Source organism: Ochotona princeps, chromosome 4 (genome assembly GCF_030435755.1).
Source record: "Ochotona princeps isolate mOchPri1 chromosome 4, mOchPri1.hap1, whole genome shotgun sequence".
Classification (NCBI taxonomy): Eukaryota; Metazoa; Chordata; class Mammalia; order Lagomorpha; family Ochotonidae; genus Ochotona; species Ochotona princeps.
The window spans coordinates 57,789,265-57,815,202 of NC_080835.1; the positions used below are offsets into that span (position 1 = coordinate 57,789,265).

The following is a 25,938-nucleotide window of genomic DNA, read 5'->3' on the forward strand; positions in this document are numbered from 1 at the left end:
CAATGCTGGCGCCTTGTCTCTTCTGCTTCCAGTGCCCTCCCTACCTCAGCAGCCTCCTAACTCTCTGCAAAGCTTTCTCAGGCTCTACCCTCCCATCCCAGCAGGGTCAGGGAGCATATCTTAGGGCCCTGTTGCCTGGAAGACCTTCCTGCACCTGCCGTCATTTTGACAGGGCTGGACCTGACAGGATCCTGGGGGCAGTCTCCCTTTCTGCTTGCTCCCTGAGGGCTGTCCAGGGCCACGTTGGAAGCACATTCCCACTGATGCTGTAGAAAGTACCAGGATCTGCCAGGCCCAGTCCTGGGACCTGCAGCATTCTCTCCAGGGGAGGAAGCCCTGTCCTCCACCACAGCCATCCCCACTTCCCACCTCCGAAGACCGGTTCTCCAGGCACCTGTCACACACATGCCTATGTCTCTTTGGTCCCAAGACGCCAGCTGCTGTGAGATGCACTGCTGACTCAGTAATAGCCTCTTTGAGGAAAGAAAGCAGACATAGCCTGGCTGGAAATGCATACACTGGCTGTGAAAACTCTTTCTGCTTTATGAAAGGTCAGGATGTAAAGAGAGAACCTGGTTCAAATAGGGAAAGCAGGGCAAAGCATAGGGTTCCCTCTGGAGAGCCCAGAGTGGGTGCCCAAGGGCGGCCACAGGGTTCCCCCCGGAGAGCCCAGAGTGGGCGCCCAAGGGCGGCCACAGGGCTCCCCCCAGGAGAGCCCAGAGTGGGCGCCCAAGGGCGGCCACAGGGCTCCCCCCAGGAGAGCCCAGAGTGGGCGCCCAAGGGCGGCCACAGGGCTCCCCCCAGGAGAGCCCAGAGTGGGCGCCCAAGGGCAGCTTGCCCACACTGTGGCCTAGACCCCCCGCCCCCGTGCCTGGGTCTTACAGCAGGTGGGTTCAGACATGTTCCATGTGATTTCTTTCTTTTCCCCCCTTTTTCCTGATCGATTTTCAAGTGGACTGAATAGATGTGTGAATAAAAGGAATTCTTTCTGTTTATAGAAATAGTGCATTATTGTAGTCCATAGTCTCTTATTAGAGTCTTGGCATTGGCCATTCTTTCCAGAATATTCTGGTCCTGTACTTCATTTGGGTGCCTCCTTATCTGTCAGGTCTCAGTGAAATGTTACCTCCACCTGGTGGTCTTCCCTTCCCAATCCCATGGAAGCTGGCCTCATCTCCCCTGCTCACTTAGTACACATTTCTCAGATGAATCAACCAACCCATTCTCTTCTAGCACTTAACAGCATTTAGAATGAAACATCAAATTATCTGTCTTTCCTGTCTTTCCCTAACAAGGTCATAAGCTTTTCAAGAGACTTGGGCAGTTAGTCAAGCAGCGTGTGTGTGTGTGTGTGTGTGTGTGTGTGTGTGTACATGCATGTGTGTATAAAGCAGAAAATATAAAAAGGAATAAAGAAACTATCCAGATGCCGTGTCTCCACCTTAGACCTCATCACAGTGCGCCTTAAGGTGCAGTGCTATCCTTCCAGACATTTTTGGCACATGTTTTAGCAGCTGCTCATGCAGTGACTTTTTAAAAAAAATAATGATGTGACTTTTCTGTTTGTACTGTTCCCCCCTCAGTCTCTGGTGAGTGTCTTTCTCATGCCTGTTACAGTTGATCACTGCCATTTTGAGAGGAGGCATGTGAGGTAGCTGTAGGACAAGCCTCATAGATGGAACCTGCCCTAACATATGGACACAGGGGGTCTGGTCCTTCCATTAGAACCAGCAGGGATACAGGGAACATCTTTGCACAAACACCCTGCACCATTCCAAGCCTTTCACATACTCACTCATTGCATCCTCGTGGGAACTCTCTGATGTAGCTGTGACGTTTTCCCCATTTTAGGCCAATGGGAACAGATACATGGGATGTTAAGTAACTTGACCAAAGCCACACTTTGCCCACACCAGAAGGCAGTGCTGCTAGGATCCTAAGCCACAGGATCTGGCCCCAGAGTCAGGTTCCCAGCCAGGGCACCATGTAGCCTGTCACCAATCAAGGGGCAGTACTCAGTATTGGGTCACAGGGATGGTGCTAATCTGGGGCATGGCCCAAGTGTTGAGAATGGGTTTTCTGTGCACAGAGGACTCAGTCAGCTCCTGAGAGGGCTTAAGAGAGAGGAGATATGTCATCTCCATCTGTTGGCAACAATGCCTATGTAGAGAGATTCATATGATCCATAGGACCCTAGCACTGAGGCCAGGGCTATAAGTACCACTCAAACAGTCTCCTGGGTGGGACCAGCCTTGTGGCATAGTGTCTGTGTCAGTGTTACCATATATGGGCGCAGTCCATGTTCTGGCTGCTCCATTTCTAACACTTCCAATTCAGCTCCCTGCTGATAGCCTAGGAGTTGCACAGAGAATGGCCCAACTATTTGGGCCCTCACACCCATGTTGCAGACCCATAAGAAGCTCGTGGCTTCAGCCTGTGCTTAGCGAGAGAGAGAGAGAGAGAGAGAGAGAGAGAGAGAGAGAAAGAAGGAAAAGGAGCCACCTGGAGCTGGCAGCTCAGCCACAAGAGGTTTCAGATGTAGGCAACTATTTTTTAAAATGAGTCTATCTTGAAGATTTTACAATATATAGATATTTGCATGCACATACCAGGAAGGTGTAATTTATAATTAAATTCTGTAATTATGCCTGACTGCACCCACAGCTTAATATAGCACAGGTGTGAGCTGCCAGCTAACCCCAATTACAGTTCAAAAGGGTGAATTCACTAGTTTCTTCCTCTCAACATATTTAATAGCTGGTGTAAAGCCAACAAATACTATTGGGCTTCATTTGGAATTCCCATTTCCATATTTGCTTCCTTGCAGTTCTCAAGGAGCTGAAATTTACGTCACGTCTGTTGTGCCTGCAACAAAGCCAGTCCAACACGGAGTTAAAAACTACCATCTGGAATCCTAGGAACAGGGAATGTACGGAAACAAGGATGTCATCAGTCCCTAAGGCTGACACCATCAAGGTCCAGTTCTCCCTGCCCCTCCCAGCGCTGCCATCCACTGCCTTCACTGAGGTCAGACACTGGAGTGGTGCTGAGCTTTCCTATGGAAACAGCACACTACAGACTACAATGCGCATTGCACCTGCTGCTGCTCCTGATCCTCATAACAGCCTTGGAAGGCTGGCCGAGCAGGATTTGTGGGTCCATTTAACAGATATGCCACCTGACTCGCTCAGCGCCTTTTCCATTACCTGAGGGCACAGCTAGAGAGGACTGCTGAATGGGCCTGGTAGCTGCTTATTTCTTTCCCTCTTGCCCTGGCTTGGTTCAGCTCCAAGCTTCTGCTCTAAAGCAATCCTCAAAATTCAGTTTGGAGAGTCAGATACTAAGCCATGTAAGTAAGAGCTGACTACACAGCACATGCAAGGCCAAGCCATTGTGTAGTCAGGTGATTATGAGAAATGGTTGGGCAGTGCTGGGTAGATTCAACTTAGGATTCCAAATCAGTGGAGCTAGGAGATATTAGCTGTGTTCTGAAGACTTAGCACTTAGTAAAATTCAAAGTTGGCACTTTCACTTGAACATTTTACTTGCCCAAGAAATCTCATAAGCTGAGAACCACGCATTGATACAATCAAGACAAAGTCAAATTATTATAAAAAAAGTTATCTAAATTGTAGTCACTTTGCTGATGTTCCTAAGTGCTCTCTTTGAGATCATCACAGCAGTCAGAATTCTGATTTTCCTTTTATACATCAGGAACCTGAGACCTATGGTGTGAAATCATTAGCCCCAAGCCACAGAGAGATAAGCCGCAAACACAGGACCCAGACTTGGATCTGGCTTCACAGCTCAGTGACCTGGAGGGCACAGGTGAGAAATTTCCCCCACAACAGCAGCAATGGCACCTTCTGTTCATTCACTCACCCACTCCCTGTTTTGTCAACCCTGAGTTGAGTACACATGATTGAAGCCCAGCCTCATGCAAAGAAGGTGCTTAGGGCTGGGGAGTACCTGACTGGAGACTTGGCTATGTCCTTTATCAGCTCATCACCTAAGTTCTCAGCTAGGGTCTGTGACTATGGCCTCAAAGATCTGGCATATTGTTGTAGAAGAAGTCATTCACTTCCAGCAAGAATCACCCCTCGGCTTCCCTTCACCTGACTTGGTGGGGAGCAGGGCATTTACATGATCTCCAAGTGTCTCCCTGCAAAAGGTTAACTTTTTACAATGAAAGGACTGCAAGCCATCTGGGATGCTGACTTTGGAGTCAGTGTGGCAAGGCCATCAAGCTCAGTTATGAAACAAAACACTGTGTTGCTGTGTAGACATGGCAAATGTCTACACTCAACTGACGCTAGGGCTGGGCTGTGGCAGAGCATTTCACACCTGTTTGGGATGTCCGCATTCTTCATCAGAGTGCCTGACACAAGTCCTGGCTCCACTTTTGACCCAGCTTCCTATTAAGGCATATCCTGGGAGGCAGCAGATGATATCTCAAGTACCTGGGTGCCTGCTACCCACCCACATACACAGGAGATCTGGCTGTTGATCTCATGTGGGGAGTAAACCAAGCAGCAGATAATATACCTTTCAAATAAAATGAGAAAAACACATAACAAAATTTAAGTAATGCAGAAGAGGCTCGATAATCTGCATGGACCTTAACCAATCAGTTGAAGAGCATGAACTTTCCTGAGAGAGACGGTGTCAGTTCTGGTCTGGTTCCAGCTTGCTAGCCTGCCCTGCAAATTTCTCATTTGACAGCTCTAAAATATCATGAATCAATCCTTAAAAAGTCTTAATGAAGTTCATGGAAAAGGTGCATGATAAGAAAGCTATGAACAAATTTTTAAAACTGTACACCAAAATACATGTTCTGTTTAATCCCCTTTCCATGAACTTGTGAGGTAACCTGGTACATAATTCTTTTGATTTTACTTCCCTGGAGAATACTAACTGATGTACTGTGTTAACCAACTGATCAAAATCAACATTACCAGAAGAGATGAGAGTTCCACATGTCTCCCACAGATTTGATCTGAGAAGGACAGAGCATCATTTATATACTACTCTTCTTGCAACAGGAGGACAAGAGCATTACACAAAAATAGGCAAAGAACTATCCCTTTTCCTCAGTTGTCCACAGACCAGCCTTGGGACCTGTGAACCTGGCACCTGCACTAAATGTGGTACAGAAATAGGTGACTGTATTTTTTTTTTACCTTTTCAAAAGATCCTTGATTCCTTCCCATAAAAATAGAAGCATTTAATTTAACTTATTTCCATCTACTTGAAGGCAGAATGACAGAGACAACGAAATTAAAAGACAGGACAAAAATAAGTAGATCTTCCATCCACTGGTTCACTCCCCGTGTCCACCAGAGCCAGAGCTGGTTCAAGCTGAAGCTAGGAGCCAAGAATTCCAGCCCAGTGTTTTGCATGGGTGCTGGAAACTAACACACTTGGACGATGATCCACTGCCTCTTGGAAGTCATCAGGTGCTGGCTTGGAAGCAGAGGTGGCCAGACTTGAGCTGACACTCCAATATGGGATGCAGGCAACCTAAGTGGCAGTTTAACCCACTGGGCCAGGTGACTGGGCTCACAGGAGGATCTCTGGGGCCCTTGCTCTACGCTTCCTATTCTATTTTTCTCTCTACCTCCGTTTCCCTTTCTTTCCCTCCCCACCCCCATTCCCTGTCCCACCCCCTGACACATATACTTGCAGTTGGAAACACTCCCTCTGCCCCCCAGCAGGTCTGGCATAATTTCATCTCCTCAGTGTTCTGATGCCAGCAGGTACAGTGACTCACCACACATGTGGCTACAGGCTCCTGTCAGAGCTGGTGGTCTGTGTCCAGAGGGAGGCGACATTGATGGCACTGAGCAGAGACGTGTGACAGCGAAAGGAAGCAAGGTGCCAGCAAACCTTTCAGAGCTGCAGGTGGGTGTATGGAAGCAGGATATTGCCACTGATGATGTAATTCACTTTCGATTTTTGAAACAGGACCAACAGAGCTCATCAATAAGTTTGGCCAAATCTGTGCACTCATGAAGCACCTTTGGCAGCCTTGGTGTGACAAGGGCCTAATTGCCACCAGGACAGAGGCAGCTGTGTGCAGTGAGTTTCCTCCAGCCTGAAAATGAATTGGCTTCTTTCCTGCAGGTCTTTGGAGCAGTGCCTTCCCTTGCAAGGTGCCTGGGAGGTGTCAATGGAGGAGGTTTTCTTCCCAGCAAGCCAAGGCTGCAGAAGCAGAGGGAACCTGCGAGCCTGTTTCTGCCCATGCCATGACCCAGAGAATGTTCTGGAGCCAGGCAGGCAGGCAGGCAGGCAGGCAGACAGGGTGGGTTTGGATTTCAGCCCTGCCAAAAGAGTTAAGCAAGATAGTAAGCCCCTGTGTTGTTTCCTTGCCTGCCATATGTGCACTGAAGTCTTCTAAGGGTGTGTGAGATTGTTTAGCAAGTCTATATTTGGGAAATTCCTGACCTAACACTTTCCAAATAATAGGTACTCGGCCCATAGTAGCTTGGTGCTTATCAAGAGGGGGCTATGGAGCAAGAAATTTGGTTGGGCGTCCTAGCTTGTCCACCTCCTACTCACTTACTTTACTGGAAAGGCAGATGGAGAGGGAGAAAGGCAGAGAATGAGACAGAAATGCCTGTCATAGCTAGGACCGGGCCAGACTGGAGTCAGAAACCTGAAACTCAACTGTGATTGGTCCCTGACACGGAGGGGAGGAACCCCTGCAGTTGAGCCATCCCCTACTGCTTCCCAGGGTGCACATTCACAGGACGCTAATTGTATGTTATGCTAGGACTTGAACCCAGGCACCCTGCTATGGGGCACAGGCATCAAACTATGAAGTTGAAACCTTCCCCAGTGACACTTTCCATTTCACTCTCCCCTGAGCCTTTCCAAGGATTCTTGTGCGGCCCTTGGTGTTGTTGCTACTCTTCCTTACTTTCTACCCCTTCCTTCCATGGCCTGATGTTTCCTGATAATCTCCGAGGCCTAGTCTAGATATCCTTCTCTGTGCTGTTCACAGTAGACCTGCTGGGCACTGGTCTATCCTCATCACTCACTTGGCCGGTGCCAGCCCAGTTTCAGGGGACACCCATCTCCTGCCTCATCTGCAGGTGGGCTGGGCTACAGTGTTGGGAACACATATGCAAGTGGACTCCCCCTGTCTCTTGGTGGGAGGCAGCACCAGCTGGAGGTCAGGGACATTCCTGGGAAGGGCAGTGGGGACAGCGAGAGGGTGGGGGAGGCCTGATTCAGAGTATGCCCAGGGTACAGGGAGGACAGCACATGGAAGAGTCATGGCTTTCCCATTCTCTGTGGGATCCTGAGTTACTTTCCTTGCCTGCAGGGTGTGCATGTGTCCATGTGTATGTATGTGTGTGAGAGGAAGTGAGGGGGGCACTTTGGATTTCCTGAGATCCCTTTTAATCACCTTCTGCAACCCACAACACTCTGCAATTATAAGTATCTTATGCTCACATCCAGAAAAATTCACTGAGAAAGCAGCACTAAGCTCGCAAGCGGAAGCATGAAAATTCATGAAATGCACAATTAAGGACCCAATGACAATGTTCACTGTCCCAGGAGCTGGGGATTATTCACAACACGGGAAGATCAAGACCCTGGAGTGTCCGCCGCGGGCACTAGAAATCTCATTCCCACCAGGTCTGCTCGGTGTGGGGCAGGGGGAGTGGGGGTGGTGTGTGGAAAGGGGGGGCTCCTGTGTGCCAACTAGCATACAGCATCTGATCTCTCGGGCAGAGCAGGGAGGTGAAAGAGGTGTATGGGAGAAATGACTCCCAGGGCTTTGTGTTCCCTGTGGAATCCTGGAGGACACAGGCCACCTGCAGCTGCTGTAGCGAAGTGAGAGGGACTTGAAGAAGGTAGGACATGGCTGCTGAATCACAGTGGGTCCAGCTCCATCCCTCCACTCATACCCCAGCCCTTACTCCAGAGCACACATTTAACCCATCTTCTTGCCATCCCTTTTGATGTGGGCAAGAATAGAGTGGAAAACTAGGCATGGACTGAAATAGGGCCTTAACCAAGTCACATGGGGAGGAAAAAACCCGAAACTAACAGAGCAGGAGATTAACCAAATGTTTAGGGTTACTTTTGGATTTGGTGTCTGGAAGGTCTGGTAGGGGAGAAGGAGGAGATTAGCAGGACCTTACACCTGTCTGTGCTTCAGCAAACTTCCCACAATGAGTGAGACAGAGAGTCAGGAAACAATGAAATCAACGTTAAATGTCAGAGCTGCTCAAAGGCTCTCTGTCGCCTTGTTTTCCAAATGTAAAGCTGGGATCTGGTATTTGCAGCATACTGAGACATGGTGCTCCTCAGCTGGGCTGGCTTCTTGGGTCCGTGACCTGTGTCAAACATAGGGCTTGCCCCAGATGTGGCCTTGTTGGCTGGAACACTTGGCCATGGACCATGACTGCTCAGAACAGCTGGGGTTAAATCAGACCAAAGCTGAGAGCTGGAAACTCAATCACAGTCTTTCCAGTCTCCCCATATGAGAAGCAGGCACCCAATACTAGAGCCATCCCTTGCTGCCTCCTAGGATACACAATAGCTGGATACTGGAACAGGAAGCAGGGTGAGACATGAACCCATTTTCCCAATATGGGATAGGGGTGTCCTGAGCCATGCCTTCATTGCTACTTGAAATGTCTACTGCTCTTGTAATTCTCAGCAATTTTAAATGATAGGCCACACATTTTTATATTTCACTGTGACCCCCAATTATGTAATTGATCCTGTTCACCAGTGTCTATATTAAGGAAATCAGAGCAATGCAAACAACTTTTGTATTAACCCTGTATGGGTAAGGATCTCCATGGTTGTGCCCAGGAGGGTCCAGAGGCTACTCCACCTGACTAAAGGGTATTCAGCCCAGGTGTGGGAAGGGATGCCAGCCAGTGTGAACTGAACATCCCAAGCACCTGGCCCTAGGAATCTTTATAAGTGAGATGAAGAGCTCAAGAGTGTCTCAGCTCTGCTGAGTTTAAGTGCTAGCCAAGCAAGACATATATTACACAAATATCTGTGATGGGGAGTGCTGTGAATAGCAGAACAGGATGAGGGGGCAGTGGGGGCTGAACTGCAGGCCATGCAGACTGATTTAAAACCCGAGCAGAAATGAATAAGTACTTGGATGACAGGAACATGGGCAATGTTGACACCTACACGGGCCATTACAAGCCACTGTGAGATCTGCCATGATACAGACTTGGTGAGAACATAAATAAGTAGCAATTTGCCTGGCCTAGGGTGGATGGAGGAGCAGATAGAACAGGAGTGGGAATTCAGTCAACTTTGAAATATGTCTCTCATCCTCAACTCTCAAATCAACAGACATGACTTTTCTTTTACTTCCACTGCTAGGAATTAGTTCAAATCTGTTTAGAGAGAGAATTTCACTCTTCATTTCACTCCCTAAAGATGCTGAACATCTGGGCTTGGCCAGGTTGAAACCAGGCTGCCATAGGTCTCAGGAACAAAGCAGCATTTGCTTCTCTGTGTCCCATCAGTCTGTTGCTTGCCTACAGCACCTTGATGTATTAGTCGCGAAATCCACTCTGATTTTCAGGTACTAGGCTTTTTTGACCAGGCTTCTCTGACCAGACCCTGAAGAACCAGAAGGAAGAGGCAGAACCCATGGAAATTTCCTCCATCTTGGGGTTAAGACAATACCTTGGCTTTTCTAGAAACTGAAATACATTCCCTGTGCTAATTATGTAGCACCACAAGACACTTGAAAAGTTCACAGGAGACTGAGTCATGTGATGGCATGTTAACAGATAAATGGACATGGGAAGCCAAATGTTCCACATTAGTCTGACCACAGTTTTCTACACAGGAAGCCAGACAACCCTCAGAAGGGAGTGTTGGGTGGGCATGGTGAATTATGACTGACATTCATCAGCCATTCAGTGATATTCAGGGATAAGGATTCAACATTCCATGTATAATGAACATCCGTTACCAGGTCCATATCACAGAAGAAACTGAGACTTAGAAAGGGCTAGGTAGCTTGCTCAAACTCACATGGCTCTTAATGGCAAAGCTGAGTATCAAATGCAGGTCTCTGGCACCAGTGTCCATAGGTTTAACCACTCACAGATACCAAAGAAAGGTGTTGCCACAGACAGAATGAGTGCTAACCTTTGGTTGGAGTCAAGGTAAAATAAGACACAGCACCCATAATGGCGCTGTGGAATAGCACTGTGGCCAAACCGATGGGAAGGGCTATCTTGGGCATGCACTCCCTTAAATAAACCCTCAGAACTGGGGTTTCAGGTTAAACATGCTTGGTGGGAATTATTTTTTAGAGAGCTCCTCTAAAGTAAGAAAATGACTTTATTCCTGGAAATGTGTAATTAGTTCTGACTGACTGACTTACTGAACATAGTAAATCTACCTGGCCCCAGAAATGACTAGACCTGGTAGACTCTATGGGCCCGGTTTTGGATCAATACCAGGCAGGTGGCCTTGGAGCAATGTGTCACCTGACATCTCCTAGGACTGTGAAGGAAAAATACTTAGCATAGATCTTGAATAGGGTAAGTACCATTTTATTGTTAAATTTGGAGGAGGGATTCAATTTGCTATCTAGATGAACTATCAAGTCGCTTGTATCATTACTGCTACCACTACTATATCATCATCATTTTTATTCAGCTACCCAAGTTAGCTGATCAATTCAACTCACACATTTGAAATAAAACTCAATTCCTAATGTTGATCATAGCATTGACTATGCCCATGGGGTCCTGGCAGCATTGTTTCGCCTTCTCCTTCACCAGCTCTGTCTCAGAGCCAGGCAATTGCTGGATGAAGGGGAATCAGTTTTCCTTTGTGCTTGAGAGGTACATGTGTTTCCTGCTTGGTCTAAGAAGGCAGGCAGTGATGTTCAAGGCTTATTTGGAACCTCTCTGCTGTAATATCACCCAGTTACTTAGGCCAGGGTGTCATTTAGATGCTGTGACCATGACTGGGCCTTGCTTAACAGTCATTTGGACAGGAACAGTCACTGGGGGGCCTGGCTCTGGGTGTCTGCTGGGTAACTTATGGGTCACATACAATCTTGACTTTCTCTGGCTCCATTTCCCCTAAGGACTCCAGTGAAGAGCCTCCAGAAAACTTCCCATTATTGCATGAACTTAATGCCCACCAGCAAGTACAATTGTTTGCTTATTCTCCCTGGAGAACAGCAGCCACTCTTTTTAGCCATAAACTTTTCAGAAAGAAGTGACAATACAAGACTCACTCTTCTTTGTTATGTGGTCTTAGGCAAGTCATTTAATGTCCTAAGCTTCAATTGCTTGACACATAAAATTAAACCCTTCACCTCCCAAGGATAAATGAGGTGAAATGGAAAACCATTAATTAGCTATTGACAAACATCAGTGTCCTTCCCCCATCTGCACAGGGAACACAGGCACCAAGCCCTCGGCTGTGAAGAGGCAGGTGAGGGAACCTGGAAAGAAGGAAATCCTTGGAAGCACATACTTTGGGTCAGACTCTGTGCTACTCCCAACCACTGTGATCACCAACAGTGTTGTCCTTGGTGTTCCCAGCCCTTCCACACCCAGATCTGCTTACTGCCTTATAAACATCTGGAGCCAGGGGAAAGCTGGACATTGGTTTACTCCTCCAGCAGCTGCTGGCTTTCAAAAGGCAGCACATTTAATATTCCAATCAACAGGGCATCAGCCAGGCGCCTGTCCAGACCTTTCTTAGACTCCTAACACTCATTAGGCTGCTCCAGCCAATGTGTTCCTAAGTAAGTGTGTGTTGTAGCATTTTCATCTCATTAGTGAATTGAGGCCCTAAGAGGCAGGAGCCATGGCTGCCCCTGGCCCCTATGAGGAGTGAGTCCTCACACCCTTTGCCTGGCTGCCTTCCCGTTCCCTCTGCCATCTCTCAGTCATCTGCTCTGGATCTGTACTTTCTCCCGAGCCTGTAGCCAAAAGCTCTGGGAAACCAGACCTTGAAGACTTCCAGGCTGGTGGCTGCCAACAGAATAGCCAACTCAGGTAACAAGGCTTCCCACGTCACTGAGCAGACACGAAATTATCTCCCCCAGCTCAACAGGCGCAGTTGGCCCCACGCCACAAACACTGCTCCCTGAATCCTGGGCTCTGGGTCTCCTCCCCCAATTCAGGACCCTTGACAGAAGCCAGATGAGGCTCTGGGGCCTCGGGAAAGAAGCTTCCACAGCAATCTTCCCAGCACAAAGCCCTCATTGTTGGAGGAGGGAGGCATGGGAGAGGCAGACGGAGTGCTTATCTATTGTCAGCGCTGGACAGCTGAAAGGACTCCAGTGAAAAATGACCTTAGAGACTAACAGATGGGGGAATATGCAAAATATGTAACGAGGACCATCTACTTCCCTGCAGCAGAAATAGCTAGGGCTCTCTCTGCAAATGTTCAACGACACACATTAACACATGCATACACTTAGTATTCTGTTCAAACTAAGCCAACAAGCACATGTAAAACAGATCTATCTACCCACCTGTCCACCTACCCATCCATCTGTCCCCATCCATCCATCTATCTACCTAACCTCCCAACCATCTGTCCTTTTTTCTGTCCATTCCATCCATCCATGTACCTAGCCAGCCATGTTTTGTTTCATTTCTTCTAACATTTAACTTAGTGGCTAGCATGAGCATGAGCTATGCTGGAAGAAATATTAATACTTGTTCTCCAAGGTTCTAACTGGCAGACACATCCTTCCTGGCAGAATTTGGGAACTCAGATGTTGTCTCACCAGGTATTATCTGTAACTGAGTCACTGTCTTACACAACATATGCTTTGTTGAATACACATGGGATTAAAATATTATTGAGTCCTGAATAGCTTTCTGTCATTTCAGATTTTGTCAACCAATGGAAGCAGAAAAAGTAAGAATACTAACTTCTGGAAGATGTGGGACATGCACTAAGTAAACAAAAGAATGGTTTCATGATTGGAGATGATGATAACAATACCTCCACTACAACTAACTTATGGCTTTGCTGAAGGGACAGGGAGTCTGGGCTCCCAACTCAAGTGGCTTGCTCTGAGGTGTGAAAAGACCACCTGGTAGGGTAGTCCTGCTCTTCCCTGTTTAACCAGACTTCATTTCTCACTCATTAGTATCTTACATCCACACTGCTAGGAAACCCTAGGAATGAAGGCCCTGCCTGGGGCTCTAAACATATAGTACCCAATTAAGCCCCAGAAACCTGTCCCTGGCCACTGTATCCATGCCACATAGAAAGAGTCAGTGTGTTGGGGGACTGGTCTTTGAGAGGTGGTAGGTGTCAGTGGACAAAGTTTAGAGTCTAACAACCCGGGGTAAGAATTCTGGCTTCACTGGATACAGGACGTGTGACTATGGATGAGTTTCCTAACTACCTGGAGACTAGTTTCTAGTCTCTAAAATTAGAATCGTATCTTCCTTGTTTGTGTTTATATTAACAGAAGCAAAGCACTTGGCATACTTTTTTTTACTCTGAAAAATGAAGGAGGAGAAGGGAGGGGGGGGGGGGAAAGGGAGGAAAGAAGGAGGGAGGAAAGGAGAGAGCCCCTTGTCTGTCACTACAGGGAGGAGGCTGGTGCTTTGTTGAATGCTGGTACTCAGATGCATATAGACCCTACCCTCAAGGCATGCAGCTCAGTGGAGAAGGCAGAGCCTGAAGAGCTAATTGAAAGGCTGCAAGGTGCTTTTCTGAAGGCAGCCATGCCCACTGATCACAGCACTATTGGTACTCTCCTGGGAAGAGGATCCCTACCATGCCATGGGAGAAGAATTAAGAATCCCACAAAGTCCAAGAAATACCTGCAGGCAGAAGTGTTCATGGAAAGTGGAACAGTTACTTACAGAACTAAGTGACTGATGGGAACAGGTGCTGATGGGAACACTTTCCCAGCAGCAGGGCTGAGTGCTAATAACCAGGAAGGGAAGCCCTGCCCATAGGCATGAAAGAAGCCCTAGTGGCCCAGCCAGGTAGTGGTGGGGCCTGACAAACTGCAGGCAGCCTCATTTAGGAGGAATAGTATCTACAGCCTAATGGCAAATGGACAGACAAGGAATTCAGACCAGCACAAGAAGGAGCTGATGGCAGGGAGTGCTCAGCTGGATACACGGTGACTAAGAACATGCCAGGGCCTGGGCTCAGGATGGTAATGCATACAATCCATATGCTACTGAGCAACTGCTCTTTTTAGGCCTGTGTTAACATGAAGGTCAAGACCACTTGTTGTCAGGATGAACTAGGAAGTGACACCCAGGCAGGTGTCTCCAGAGTATAGAGTGCTGTCTGTATGCCTTGGCTCTGCATTCATGGATTCAACTGAGAACCCATGGAAAACATATAGAGGATTCCTATCTGTACTGTACACATTAATTCTTGTCATTACTCCATCAACAATATAATGTGACAGCTACCTATGTGGTGTTTAAGTTGCAGCAGATCTTATTGTACAAGGGGGCATTTGCACAGGTTACACGTACTTACTGTCCCATTTGATAGGAGGGGGCTGTTCCACGCCACCCCACACTTCCTCAGTGAGGGGTGCACTCCATGCAGTGTCCTCCCCACCCTTCTGAGCAGCCCCAGACACAGACCTTAAACTCCAGGAAGGCAAGCACGGTGTTACTCTTCTCTGGGTTAGAGCAGGCTGACTGGTCTCATGGCCTGAGGTCCCTAAAGGAAGCTGGTCCCCAGGAAGAGTGGTTACCACATCCACAGGGCCAGAGACACATTGTGTCACACACACACTCACACTGTGCATGTGCACATATGCATAGACATATAGATGCACACAGCCACACACACACACGCGCACTGCTGTTTTTCCCATGGGTCAGTGGATGAACTCCTTCAGCTTACACACTTAATGTATCTGACACTTGCCCTCACTTCTGGTTTCCCAAGCAGTCTACAACACATGCATATGAATACTCTACAAGCACACAGATGTGCAGGCTTAAAACCCTTCATACCCTGTCTCTTATCTGTAGCTCACTATCAGCCTTCTGTACCTAAACATGTGTGTCAGGTGATTGGCAAGGCCCCCTAGGCACCCAACTTCTCTGTCCAGGGCAGGGGCTATGTCAGCAACTGGGGCAGGGGGGTTGGCAGAATTTGTTCAGCTCCTCAGACCTACTCTCAAAGCTTCCTGCTTCACTTGCTATTTCCATAGTAACAGGTTCTTTTTTGTCTGATTCAGAGAGGGAGAGTTTTTACCTCATGCATTTTCTGAAGTTGGGCCTGCATTTGCTTAAGAGTTTATGGGATGTGGATCTTTCTCTACTCTTCATAACCATGGTCACATCTTTTGCTTTCACTTTAAATGTATTTATTTATTTGGGGAAGTAGCAATGGTCAGGACTGGGTTGAGCTGAAATGGGAGTTGGGAATGCAATCCTGGTACCCCAACTTGGGAACCCAATCCCTGAGCCATCACCACTGTCTCCCAGGGTCTGCAGCAGCAGAAACCCAGAGTCAGGTCAGAACTCAAACCCAGGCAGTCCAGTACTCAGTGTGGGCTTCTTAAGCACCAGGAACACGCTTGTCCCATTTTCCTCTTATGACAATCTCTATTGCCTGCTGCCTTCTCCTCTAGCTAAATGCTAAGCAGCCCCATTGTTATTTGCAACACTACTACCACCAACGAGCACTTCCTACGGCTCAGCTGTGCTCTTTGGACACTGTCCCGTTACATCCTCACACACATCCTTTGAGCATGTATTTACCTCATTATTTCACAAACACAGGGACAGTTGTCCAGAACTGAGAAGTGACCGTGTCAGTGTTCACACAGTCGGCCAGCACTGGGCTGGAGACTGGCCTGGGTCGCACAGGGCCCCAGTACCCAGGAGGGAGACATGGCAGCTCCTGCACTCCCTGCCAGCAACTGCCCCACATGGAGGGGGTGACTTAGGAACTGTCTTCTCCCTCTGTGTTTCTCCAGCGATGAAGGTGATGGCATCACTTTCTGAACACACAGCAAGAGCAGCATCAGGACAGAGGCCATACCTGCTATGGGGTCATGTTCTTTTGGGACAGAGGACTCTGGAAGTGCTCTGGCTGTGTTCTGGTCTACTGCCTTTTTATGCAAAGAGTTGTTTTCTTTTCTTTGAAAGGCAGAGTGATGGTGGGGGCGGGGAAAGAGAGTGCGTGAGACCTTCATTTTCTGATTCACTCTCTAAATGCCTTGTAATAGTCAGAGTTGGGTTAAGCTGAATCCAGGAGCCAAGAACACCACCTGGTTCACCCAATGGACTGTAGGGGTTCAGACACTTGGGCTACCTCGTTGGCCTTTCAGGAGCATTTGTAGGGAGCTGGATCAGAGGCACCAGTCAGAAAGCCCAAAGTAGCTGAGACCTGAGCCAAGCACTTCAACATGGAATGTGGGTGTCCCACGTCGTGGCTTAACACACTGCCCCACAGTCCTGCCTCCTGTTTTGAAGGTGGTGTTTACCAGCTTGCAGACAAGCAGCCCTGAGCAGAAGTGCTCTTGATGGCAACCCACAAAGAGTGACAGAAGCCTGAGGACTAGGGAGAGATCTCATTGAGGGCTATGCTCTAATGCTCACCTATCGCTGGGCTTGTCTAGTAGAGGAGACGGGCATGGCAGGCTGGGAGGAGGAAGATGCTGCACATCCACAGCCTGGGAGAATGCAATCAAAATCTGAAATGGTACCAACAGCCCTTCATGCTTCTCAGCCCAGGCAAGGGACTCACAGAGTTTGCCACAACACCCATGTGACCAGCGGCCATCTTTTCCCCTCCAGGCAAGCCTAAAAAGGCAGGAATGCCTTATTGGGGAGGCAAGTGGTAAACCTGAACTTCTTGCTCATTGTTCTACAGGGAAAAAAAGGTCTTTATTATAAAATAACTAGAGATAAAAATCTCTCTATTAATGCACATTTAAAGGTAGAGGAAAAAAAGCACCCACAGCATTAAGTGAAATCATGAATACACTTTGAAGTGTAAAAGAAAAAAAATCAACTCACTTTTCTTTAAATCTTCTTAAAAGGGTCTAAGAATAGTCCTTCAAATAATCCTTGAAGTCTGCAATTTTAATTTGGACACATGGTAATTTCAGTCTACCTGTTGAAAGAGACAAGAGAGAAATCAGTAATCAGTCATTTCTGACAAGGCTGGTATTCTGACAAGTGGCAGGGAAGATGCAGGCACAGAGGGAGTGTGTCGCTGGGGGCGGGAGCTGCCACAGCAAGTGACAGAGGTGTCGGCCGTGGCCACACCCTGCAGGCTGGGTTTTGGATATTTAGGGTTAGGAGGCAGCTAAGGTAGCAGGTAGCACAGTGCCTGGCAGAGTGAATACTCAGGAAATAGTGGGTGAACAAGTGAAAACGCAGGTGAATTGATCTGGGATGAGGGGGGAGGGGGTGGTTATCCTGCAGGCTCTGCCCTCTGGAGGAGAAGCAGAATTTCCACATGCTGGGACTATGCTGGGAAAGGGCACAGAGAAGGAGGTGGTGGAGTGGAGAGAAACAAACTTTGGAGCTAGGCATCTCCACCCAAATCCTGGAGCAGCAGAGCCCAGAGGGAGGGCTTATTTACTTAGGTTCATCATTGTGCTGCAAGGGCATACTTAGATGCATTCACAGACCTTCCCTAACATAAACAATGGAGGCCATAAGTTTCCCTTTCAAGTGCTGTGTTGGCTGTATTCCACAACTTCTGATATTCACTATTTCCTTCATTCTTCGTTTCTAAGCATCTTATAATTTCTATTATCATTTCTTTTGTAAATTTCTCTCAATGTAGGTTTGTTTTCTTTCTTCTTTAAAGGACTCGTCTTCCTGTTGCTGATTTCTAACTTCATTGCACTGTGGTGGAGAATGAGGTGTACAGGATCCTGATCCTCTGAAATGGCCTAAGCTACGGTTGGTGCGTGTGTGAATTCCATGTCGGCCTATAGCCTGGTTGCTGGGGGTAATCCTGGTTGGTTTGTAAACCTTCCTGTACCTCTACTTTCTCATCCGTAAGCGGGCATGTAAATGGGACCAGAGTGGTATTTATAACCAACCATCTGGCCAGAAAGCAGCATTTGGAATTTTCATTCAGGTGAAGTCACCAAGAGAGGGGCTGTCCATTAGCTCTCTAGTCACTGTGGTTCTTCACTCCACCCTCCATGTCAGCAGCCCTGGACCCTGCTTTGGTGTCTCCCTCCTCCCCCTCGCTCCTGCCTAGTTCAGTCTGACTGTCAAATCTACCCTCATGATCCCCGCCCCCAAATGCTTTTGTTATTTCTTACCTGCTTTGTTCCAACAGATACCAAATTCCAGCTGTTTTAAAATACAACCACAGGAAGATAATTGTGACACAGTCTTTTTGGTGGGTGTGGTTCTCAAATGGGCCTGGGGTGTGTGGTAGGGGGTCAGGAGATCTGCCATAGACTAGGAAGTAATATCTCCATTTTTCATGTGGGGGATCATGGGGGTGGCAGAAGGGAGGAAAGGGAGAAGCACACCTAGCTCAGTGAATGCATGTCTTCTTCCTTCCAGTGCCAGCGTTTCCCCTGGCCTTGTCCCCATGTCGCCCCAAGATCCTTTCTCCCGTCTTGGAGTGATCTTCCTAAGACTCACCCAGTTCATCATTTCCTCCACTGCCATACTCTTCCATACTCTTCTTAAGTCATCTCTTTCTTCATCCCCCCAAAGATGCTTTGCTGCAGGTCATGAAGATGCTGACATTGCCCATTGCTTATATTATTGCTCAGTCTGTGAGGACCTTGTTGGGCCACCTGCCGACAGAGACCACACTCCTGCCTCAGCATCTGCAGGCCTACCTCTCCCGACCTTCACCGCCTCTGATGACTTTCCTCCAAGGACGCCTTGCCCTGAAATTCTGTGCCTTTCATTGGCACTTTCACAATTAGAATTGTTTCCACAGAACAATACCCATTACCTATCACTGAGTAAGTCCATAATAAGTGCCTGTCAATCACCACGCTGAATGGTATTTTCCTTCTCTTAATCTTTGCAATAACCACCTGAAGTAGGTATGACAAATATTACTATTCCAATATTACAGACAAGGGAGTAGAAGCTCAGGTTATATAATTTCCCCAGGAACTCACAACTATGCAAAACTGAAACTCAAGCCACTGCCATCTGTCCGACTCATCATCCATACACTCAGCCATCACAGTCCCTCAGCCTATCTGCTGTCCCCTGCGGGGCCTCTGTGACTCGACATGCTGCCCCCATGCTATGCATTTTTGGCTTCTGTCTTATTTTGCTTTTTCTGTACTTTGTGCTGAAAAAAATCTAAACCCTTGTCCAAGACTTGGTTGCAGTGTTGTTCAATTACAAAGCTCCTCACAAGGTCAGGCATCCAACTGCTTCCACATACCTATTGTGGCAGCTGTGTAACAATACCACATCATCTATTGTGGGTCTGTTCAGGCATTCATCTTCTGCCCAAGAGGTATGCACGTCCCACAGAAGGTTGTTGATCCACAAATCTAAATACCAGGGGCATCTAAATGAAGGATTGACTCCAAATGACCTTTTATGCTCATTCTCTGGGAAAAAAATGTCAAAACTCAAGAAGACTTGCTAGAAGTCATGGTGTTTGGGGCAGGAAAGTAGTCTGTTTGGCATTTGCGAATGACTGACTGACTAAGGATACACATCCCTGTGATCAGCCCATGTTGGTTTCCAAGGTTACTAAACCAGGTCTGGCCAATGTACCTCATCCAAAGTCCACATCTTAAAATCCTAGAAAATGTTGATACACCGAGTCAGTTCAAATACATCTTCATTCTCGAAATCTTCCTTGGAGCTCTTCTCTTGCACTGCCCCCCCCCCCCCGAAACAACACATCTGTGTTATCTGTTGGTATGTCATCATTCTCTAGTCCTGCAGCTCCAAAAGCTCTTCAACATACTCATTCTATGCTCAGTGCTTCCTGCTGGCCTCCTTAGGGGTAGGAGTCACATTCAATTCACCTTAGATCTTTTCAGATACACACCCAGTGCTTGGCACACAGATGTCTGGGGGTGACTGAGTGCTTAAAACTAGATGATGCTGACGGTAAATGGAGAAGGCTACTCTCCAATTGCTCCAATGCAACTACTAAGAGATGTGTCATGCAAATAATAGGTGCAAACTAAACATGAAATCCTTCCATTTCCCTGCCCTTCAAAAAACTGAATCACAGAGAACTAGGACAATGTCTACCTCCAGGCTCAGGTTTCTGAAGGTTTCTCTGTTCCATGGCTCACAGTCTTGTTGGTGTGACAGCTTTCAACAATCTCTGGGAAGAACCAGGTACCAAAAACTCATATTAGGACATATGCTAGTATTCATCTTCAACAAACGCCATCTAGAACTTTGAAGACAAGTCACTCAAGTTGAGCTGCTATCCGCATCTCTGCTCAGCAGAGGACCAGAGATGGGAAAGGACTCAAGTGCTGGAACATGATGGGCTATGAGGATGCATTTCCCTTGTCTTGTCTAAGACTTGCAAACAAAGGCTGTAGGAAACCGAGTGCTTTCTGCGTTGCTAAAAATAAGCCTCAGAAGCTACATCTAGACTTATCACGGCTGCAATTTACAGTGTCTAGAACTTCTACATGGTATAATTAGCAAAAAGATTACAATAATTTATTTTTGATTTAAAAACCCAGATGAACATGACCTTCCAGAGGACTGGGAAACTAAGGCTTGGGAGTCAGTCATATTCCTCTAGCTCCTCCCAGTGCCACAGTGTCTATCCCTAGCACTGAGGTGCAGGACACATGCCACAGAGAAGGGACTAGAACCCTAAGCTCTGGGATATAGCCTGGGTTCATGTTTCCCTTAGAGTGGCTGGGGGGATGTCCTAAAGGAATTCAGCTTGGAGCTTTGCATTCATGCGGAAGCAGGAGAGATACAGAGTGCAATGCCCTGAGGGCCGACTACAGGGACTGCTTCCCCTCTGCGGATTCTGAGCACATTTCTAGAAAGGCATTCTTTACTGCCATTACTGTAGGGATAAGTTTGCTCTGCTGCCTTTGAGCAGAAAATATCAAAGGAGGTGTTGTCATGCACCTAAGGGAGGCCAGCCTGGGTTCAGAGAGGCCCAGTTCCGGCTCTCGTTTGCTTTGTGTGCTATGAATAACAATCGCTCCAACTCTCTACTCTAAAGTGTTGGCTTTGAGTAACTACCTCCCAACACCGTAATGGAGCTCCAGCAGGAAACATGCAGGGAAAGCATTTTATAAGTGAGTCTTAGGGATTCTCTGTGAGTGGATAAATTTCCAAAGTAGTTCTTTGTGATGAGGACCTTTGGGACTGGAATATTATATGAGAAGTCTTCAGAAAGTCCATAGATACTGTTATTATTGATTTCATATTTTGTATGTACCAAAAAAGAAACCACCCCATTTTTCCCTCTACATTTCCTAGGAACTTCTTCTCCCCCCCCCCCCCCCCCGCCAAGATTTATTTGTTTATATGAAAGGCAGGGTGACAGAGAGAGGTAGAGACAGAAAAACAGGTCTTCTACCTGCTGGTCACTCCCCAAAATGACTGCAACATCTGGGTTTGGGCTAGGCAAAGCCAGGAGCTGGGAGCTCCTTCCGGGTCTCCCATGTGGGTAGAGGCCCAAGCACTTGGACCATCTTCCACTGCTTTCCCAGGTGCATCAGCAGAGACCTGGATTAATAGTGGAACAGCTGGGATAAGAACTGTTACCAAGCAGTTTCCCCCACTATGTCATTGTACCAATCCCTTTCCATGAGCTTTTTGAACTCCGCATGTACCCTGTTAGTAGAGGCTGGGATGGAGCAATAGAAAGCCTGGGACACTGTCTTGAGTTTCCCAACACTGTCTGAGCAGACACAGTTCTCCCAGCAGAACATTCTGGAGTTAGTAAGGGAAGAGGGATGGTAAGTCGAGTAAGGAGAGGCACCTACAATTGCCCCATTGTGTGTCCCAACCCAAACTAGGCCAAGGTTCCGCCTGATTACTCACTGACATAGAAGCAAAAGTGGCCAGTGGTTCTTCCAGCTGAGAGGCTGAGTGTTCTTCAGTCATCTGTAGCCTGCCAGATGCAGTGCTGGGTCCTGTCACCCAGGAGCTCCCCTCTAGAGCGTGAGAAGTTACCCCCAGATGCTGTGCCATTGCTCACACAGTTTGGGGGGACACAGAAACCTCTTCTCTCCTCCCTGCCTCTTCAACTGGCCCCTGGCAAGAAGCTCTCAACTTTTACCCACACTCTTTCTGTCATTTTTTTAATAACCCAAAGGGATTGATTTTAATAAGTTTCTCTCTACATATATTTATCTGACACTGATAATTTGAAGCAGTACAACAAAATTACCCTTTGTGTAATTCAATATTTAAAATCAGAATATCTAATTATCTGCCCTAACTGTTATGGTCAAACTAAAATACAACATAGTTACATTCCTTTTCCACAAGTTACTAAGCAGGCTAGCTATAAAATACAAAGGAATACTTGAACTTCATTGGTGCTTTTCTATGGGACAAATAAAAAGAACTAAAGTAGACTGGCAGTCATTCAAATACATTCAGACTACTGAGTCCATATTATTCCTAATATCATAGGTTATCAAAATTACTGGTATAGAAATCTATTGCAGCATCGACTAGCTTAATCTACTGCTCAAAATTACTAGCAAGAACAGTGTAACCCGGCTCATGCTTACACTGACTCCTTGTCATAATCTATTTCCATCCAAGCTAGAGGCAGCGACTGCAGCTACATCTGAGATCTGAGTGGCTCATTTTCTGATTCACTCTGAACTCCCTCAGGACCAAGGTCTCTGCATTCTTTCTGAGAATATTCTATCAGAGATATCTGTTAAATGGTATGTCAATTTTACCAACCTTTCTCTCTAGCAGGTAACATCCTTCCTCCTCTTGTGGGCATCTGCAGCTCCATCTTCTCAGCCTCTGTCAGGCTGTGGAAGTGCATCTTCTGGTGCAGAGGAAGGATATTAGGTAGTAGGGTGCATAGTGAAGTTACTAAGATCCCTGGCGCATGTTACTGACAGGCTACTGAATGGTGAGACTTTTCTTTGTTGTACATTAAAAAAGACTGGTCCAGGTTGGGTCATGCTTATGCAGTGGGCCCATACCTGAAGAAAGGGAGAAAGAGGGAAGGGTTGAGGAGAGAGAGCTAGGTATAACTCTTAGGTATTTGGGTGTCAGGTCCAGGAGTACTGGACTTTGGTTACTCACTCCAAGGACTTGAAAAGAACTACATAGCCCAGAGAAACACTGAAAATGCAGTGGCCAGCATCGAGAGGTGCAATGAGCCCACCTCATGCTCTTTCTGTGCTCAGTGGTAACAGGGGAATCATACTCTTTGGAAGAACTCTAGGTTTCTTGGCTGTTAGGTTGAGACCAGAACCCCGGACTTGCCTGTCTAAGCAAGATTGCTTTCTAATGCCAACTTTGGAAATGATGTCAAATGCTGAACAATCAGGTGACCTCCTCCTCCAGTCCTTACACAGCTTTCCATGGTTCTAAAATAAACATCCAGCACCCACTCATCCATGGGTCTTCTCATCCATCCCCCTTCCTCCTTGAACCCCATCCAAATTAGTCACCTCTTAGGGCATTACCCTCACACTTTGGCTGCCAGCTTAAATGCAGAATCACCCCATGGGGAAGGTGTCCTGGGCTTTCACCTAGGGCAGTTCCCTCTACTCCCCATCCTTCAGCACGTACTTGGCTGCGAGTGAGCTTGATGGACATGATGCACATGATGGACACTGATGCTCATCTGCCCCATTCCCTGTGCCACAACAGGGCTTCATTCATAGCATCTGTTCACTAAACCCTTCTTGAATGAGGACGTTTCAGTCCGGTTCCCATCCCTCCTGTATCTTGGTCCAGCTTGGCCCCCTTCTCTTGTCTCTCCAAGTTCTCACTGCTTTTTACAGCACCCTATTTGCTACCGGGACTTTGTTATTCCCAGGCCAGTGGCTCATATGCTCTAGAGAGAGGTAGACCAGCGAGGCTCTGGGTAATCAGAGAGGGGCACACAGGAGGGTCCTCTTGTAGAGCCCCCTGGAGGCCTCCATATGACTCCTGCTGTACAACCTTTCCCTGGGACAAAGCCACCAGCCTGATTCCTTGCTTCTATTTTGCTTTTGGCATGAAATGAATGGTTAGCCGCTAAGATGTAAAATGCAGCTGTCACAGTCCATAGAACAACAGACAGGTTAATATGGGCTCTTCAGAATGCTATTTCCTCATATTAACCCCAGAGCAATGGCAGCCTATCAAGACAGACTCCCGAGCACTCCGGAAACGGCTGTTTTTCTCCTTTAATAATATTTGATGCTTAAATAAGACTTGATGCTTGTTTCCAAGTAGAGTTTGATAGTTTCCTTCCCTCCCTCCATGCTTGCCTCCTTCTTTCCTTCCTTCCTTCCTTCCCTCCCTCCCTCCTGCCCTCTCTCCTATCCCTCCCTTTTTCTCTTAGTCCCTCCCTACTTCCCTCCATTTCTTCTCCCCTCTTAGTCTATCTTGGTCTTAGCTTTCTTCCTGAAGTCTGAGATAGAAATGTACAGACAAGCATCTGGGTCTTGCCTGGAGTTTGGAACTTGTCTCCTGAACAGGTCCCCTGAGCACTCCCTCCTTCCCATTGCTCACCTCCTCCACCCCATCCCAGCCAACCCAGCTGACCTTCCTGTTGGACATCACAGAACGGATTTAACTTCAGACATGTGTAACCTTTTTTTTAAAAAAAAGAGATTTATTTATTTTTATTACAAAGTCAGATATACAGAGAGGAGAAACAGAGAGGAAGAGATTCCGTCCAATGATTCACTCCCCAGTGAGCGCAACAGCCGGTGCTGCGCCGATCCAAAGCCAGGAACCTGGAACCTCTTCCGGGTCTCCCACGCAGGTGCAGTGTCTCAAAGCTTTGGGCCATCCTTGACTGCTTTCCCAGGCCACAAGCAGGGAGCTGGATGGGAAGTGGAGCTGCTAGGATTAGAACCGGCGTCCATACGGGATCCTGGCACGTTCAAGGCGAGGACTTTAGCTGCTAGGCCACGCCGCCAGGCCCGTGTGTAAACTTTTACAGTCATTTTTAGGTGTCCTTCCTAGCCGGAGGTGAGTGTTAGCGACCTGAGTGGTATAGACTGCAACGAAAGGCCTTTCCCAGCAGAAGTAAACGCTCTGGGTGCTCCTGTGCCCAGAAGAAAGGTTGGGTGCTGGTTACTGCCCTGTGGTCACTCTAGACTGAAAGGTACCATGGGTTTGCCCTGTGGCTCTACTCACAGCCCCTTAAATATGAGTTTAGCACATATGTAAGTGTAGGTGCATGGGTTTAACTCACAGCAGCCTGGTCAAGTGACTTTGGAGTCGGCCCTGGACCACAGCTCATTCTGGCTCCTGCCCATGTTGGTACCCCAGCATCACCCACAGAGAAGTCCTGCATGTAGGAGCCTGATGGGTCAGGAACAAATTGGTATGGACAGTTTGGCACTGGCTCTCTGCTGTCAACGATTCTTAAGTGTCTGCAATACATACCCCACTGGGCACCCAGGGGCAGAGGGAGAGGTAAAGCGGGGGATTCACTTGCAGGAATTACTTGTGAATCCTCAACTAGGTCAGGCTGTCTCTGGCCTCCAGCACTCTGCAAGGCTGTTTCCTCAGTCTCACTCACCCTTACTTCCGCTGCCTCACTGTTGTCCTTGAAGACTTAGTAGAAGGTCACCTCTTCCTGCAAGCCATCCTCATCCTCAGGCCAGACCGGAGGCCCCTCTTTGGAGCTCCCATGGGCCCTGGGCTTCTCCTGCTGGCCTGGCTCCCATTTCTGTGCAACAGCCTGCCAATGGGACTGCTGCCCACAAATGTCTCCAGAGAAAGCCCAGCACTACCCTGGGACAAAGGTGAAATGAATCAATATGGTAATTAATATATGCATAGACTCTCAGCTTTATTCCTGGAAGAATTT

General features: G+C 47.6%; 1 protein-coding gene across 1 annotated transcript in view; it reads right to left on the reverse strand.

The window, feature by feature from the left end:
* TENM4 (teneurin transmembrane protein 4) overlaps positions 1-25,938 on the reverse strand; it is a 686,631-nt gene that overhangs the window by 390,119 nt on the left and 270,574 nt on the right. The window contains 1 exon segment of the mRNA XM_004589844.2: positions 16,998-17,094. The gene's annotated coding sequence lies outside the window, so the exon portion shown is untranslated.